Below are 4,818 nucleotides of genomic sequence, written 5' to 3'. Positions count from 1 at the left end.
ACCCTTTAAAGCTTCTTTTATCTTTCTCGGGTATTACCTACCCGTTAAAAATTCACACGTCATAGTTAATATGAAAAGAATTTTTATTACGATCTCGAGATATACATAAACATATATACGTATATCCTTTTAATCGTGAACCGAAATTAATGAATTAATATTTCATAATTCCTCATTCTCGGTACTCTTCGGTGTCTGTGGTGCCTACGGAGCTTGTGGTGATTGCAATGCTTGTGGTGCTGGAGAGGATGCTGGTACTGGTGGTGTTGCTGTTGGTGTTGGTACTGCTTGTGGTACCTGCGTAGTAGATGCGAGCCTAGCTTTCAAATCGAACACCGTCACCTCCAGGGTTTCTACTTTACACTCGATTCTATGAATTAGTTCTACCCATTCTTCCGTAAGGTTTGTCAATTCTTGATATTTAGTTCGAAGTCTTCTAACTTCTTCTAATAATCCTATCTGATTAGAATTCGGGAGTAGAGGATGAATACTATCTTTAACTACATCGATTCGACCTTCGAGGTGGAAAATCCTTGCAAAAAGAGTAAAAATGGTATTGCGAACAGGTTCGTCGGTAAGCGAATCGAGTACTCCGATGTTAGGTGGTAAGTTCGGCTCGTGATATGGAGTCCCTTCTTCATTTCTCTATAGGGTAAGTATTTCGCGAACCCATCCCCAATTTCTAAAGAAATCACGGTAGTTGATCGGTTGGTGCGCTCCCGTCACACTGTCTTCGGAGCTGGAGGAACTTGGTCTATTCAAAGAGGCCATCTTACGTGATTACAGAAATTTATGAAATGATTCTTGATATGAATTGAGGGTTGAATACTGGATGATATTTTTGTCTTCTCGAATACATATATATAGCAAAAGGATTTCGTAATTTACAGAGGAAATTTCGAAAAGTGCCAAATAAGATCCACGGTAATATATATGATAGGATATGATTCGTCTATACACCATGTATGCAATAAATGCAAAAACACGTGTCAAGACTAATGTGACGACCCGGAAATTTCCGACCAAATTTAAACTTAATCTTTATATGATTTCGATACGATAAGCAAAGTATGTAATGTGGAGTCTAGAAAATTTTGGAACGATGTTCATATATTCAATTGAACTTCGACTTCTCTCGACGATTCACGAACAATTAATTGTAAATAGATATGAGTGTATGTATATATAAATAATAATTCGAAATATAATTTAAAGTATTATATATTGTTGTTATTAAAAATTAATAAAATAAAAATAAGATATTATAATTATTATTATTTAAAATATATCTATATATATAAGTAAAGTATATTAAAAATAAATATTAAATGATTGTAATACTCGTTTGATGTTTCGATGGATATTAAGCAAGTTAAATTCAAACTTACGTAATTTTAAAATAAATGGTGGTGATACATAAAATGATGATGACGAGTGTTGGTTATGATTATGATCACGTGAAGACGATGATAACGAATATCGAATTTAAAGTAATGATACACAAAATAATAAGACGATGTAGCATGATGATGATTATGATTCGTTGATGATATGTGAAATAACGATAATAATAAATATGGTTAAGGATGTTATCGGGTTAGCAGGACGTCGCAAGTTCTAACCCGGACTTGGCATTTTTTAAGGACTACTTCTTTGAGGTAGTTATTACTAATACTCCTATTATTATTATTATTATTATTATTATTATTATTATTATTATTATTATTATTATTTCATTATTATTATCATTATTAGTATTATTTATTATTGACTGTTATTAAGTAATTATTATTATTACCAATACTAGAAATAAGATTATTAGTATAATTAATATTATTATCATTATTATCATTTTTATTAAAATTATTATTATTACTAACATTACTTATATTATTATTATTATTATTATTATTATTATCAAAACTATTAATATCAGTATCATTACTAAATCTAATTACTTATTATCATAAAAAGATACAAATTTTATTTATTATTGATATTATTTTACCAAACAAATAGCTATATAAGAATATATAAAAAACACATCACATAACAACATTAATATTTTCATAATAAATACTAATTATTTATCTGAAGTATATAAAATAAGTATAGTTAATTTAGTTACTAATGAAACATACAAGTTACTAACATAACAATTAATAATAAAACATAAACTTGTATAAACGTTATTATATGTGTTAATATATATATATACTTGATATAGGTTCGTGAATTCGAGGCCAACCCTACACATGTTCAATGCCGTCATATGTATTTTTACTACGAAATACAGTATAGTGAGTTTCATTTGCTCCCTTTTTAAATGCTTTTGCAATATATATTTTTGGGACTGAGAATACATGCGCTTTTATAACTGTTTTACAAAATAGACACAAGTAATTGAAACTACATTATATGGGTGAATGATCGTAGCCGAATATGCCCCTTTTGCTTGGTAGCCTAAGAATTAGTAAACCGATCTACTAATTGACGCGAATCCTAAATATAGATCTATTGGGCCTAACGAACCCCATCCAAAGTACCGGATGCTTTAGTACTGCGAATTCATTTTTATCATGTCCGAAGGATTTCCCGGAATGATAGGGGATATTCTTATATGCATCTTGTTAATGTGGGTTACCAGGTGTTCACCATATGAATGATTTTTGTCTCTATGCATGGGAAGTATATTTATGAGAAATGGAAATAAAATTCTTGTGGTCTATTAATATGATGGAAATGAATGATTATGATAAACTAATGAACTCACCAACCTTTTGGTTGACACTTGAAAGCATGTTTATTCTCAGGTATGAAAGAAATCTTCCGCTGTGCATTTGCTCATATTAGAGATATTACTTGGAGTCAATCATGACATATTTCAAAAGACGTTGCATTCGAGTCGTCGAGTTCATCAAGATTATTATTAAGTCAATTATAGATGGATATATTATGAAAGGGTATGCATGCCGTCAACTTTCGATGTAAATGAAAGTTTGTCTTTTAAAAACGAATGCAATGTTTGTAAAATGTATCATATAGAGGTCAAGTATCTCGCAATGAATTCAACTATTGTGAATCGTTTATAATGTATATGAACGGGTCCTTTCAACTTAGGAATGATAAACAGGTAATTTTCCACTAGGAATGATAAACAAAACTTATAATATGCAGCTAAGGTCGAAGTCCAGACTCACTAATGCATCCTAACAACTATCAGTTAGACACACTAATGCAAGACCTGGTTCGCTAAGACCACCGCTCTGATACCACATGTCAAAACCCGTCCTAATCCACCTGGACGAAGTCTTCAACATATGGTCCCATTGCGAGGTACTGTCCTAAATATGCCATGAATGACTCTATGTAATATCTTTAAAATGAGCAAATGCACAGTGGAAGATTTCTTTCATACCTGAGAATAAACATGCTTTAAAGTGTCAACTAAAAGGTTGCTGAGTTCATTAGTTTATCATAATCGATCATTTCCATAATTTTAATAGACCACAAGATTTCATTTTTTCATAAATATACATCTCATATCAGGCATTTCGCAAACTGCATAGAGATAAAAATCATTCATATGGATTGAACACCTGGTAACCGACATTAACAATATGCATATAGAATATCCCCATCATTCCGGGACTCTCATCGGACATGATAAAATCGAAGTACTAAAGCATTCCAAATTCCAGAATGGGGTTTGTTAGGCCCATAGATCTATCTTTAGGATACGCGTCAATTAGGGGCCATTTCCGTTACCTAATTCTTAGGCTACCAAGCTAAAAAGGGGCATATTCGATTCGATAATCCAACCATAGAATGTAGATTCAATTACTTGTGTCTATTTCGTAAAATATTTATAAAAGCAGCGCATGTATTCTCAGTCCCAAAAATATATATTGTTAAATCATTTAAAAAGGGAGCAAATGAAAATCACGATACGATATTTTGTAGTAAAAATATGCATACAACAATACTGAACAATGCAGGGTTGGCCTCAGATTCACGAACCTATATCATTTATATATATATTAACACATATAATTAAAATCGAACAAATTTATATATCTAAATTTATTAGTTATATCGTTATCATTTTAATACCTTATATGTTTCATGTACTCATTTTATATATTTTAAATAAATAAAAATATTAATTTGGTTATGTTATATGTATTATATATATATATATATATATATATATATATATATATATATATATATATATATATATATATATATATATATATATTATATGTTTGTAAATATATTAATAATAATACTAAAATAATGTTATTAATGATAAAAATAATAATGATGATAATACTAACACTAATAATAATGATAATAATATAATAATTCTATTAAGGATAATAATAATGATAGTTTTAATAATAAAGATAATCTTATTGTAAATGATAAGTTTAATACAACATTTAATTTTTAATACTTTATATAATAAGGATGATAATAATAATAGTAGTTATAATAATAACTATAATAATAATACTTTTACTAATAATGATATTAATAATGATATTAATAAAAATAATACTTATAATAATAATAAAAATGATAATAATAATAATAATAATAATAATAACAATAATAATCCTAATAATATCAATAATAATAATAATAATAATCATATTAATAAAAGTAATAATAATAATAATAATAATAATAATAATAATAATAATAATAATAATAATAATAATAATAATAATAATAATAATAATAATAATAATAATAAAAGAGTACAACCTTTGAAGAAAGGAGCTTTAAAATTAAAACGCCACTGCCCGGGCT

The sequence above is a fragment of the Rutidosis leptorrhynchoides genome, chromosome 5, assembly GCF_046630445.1.
Source record: "Rutidosis leptorrhynchoides isolate AG116_Rl617_1_P2 chromosome 5, CSIRO_AGI_Rlap_v1, whole genome shotgun sequence".
Lineage (NCBI taxonomy): Eukaryota > Viridiplantae > Streptophyta > Magnoliopsida > Asterales > Asteraceae > Rutidosis > Rutidosis leptorrhynchoides.
The sequence above is the reverse complement of the archived record's forward strand: the minus strand, read 5'-3'. Positions refer to the sequence as shown.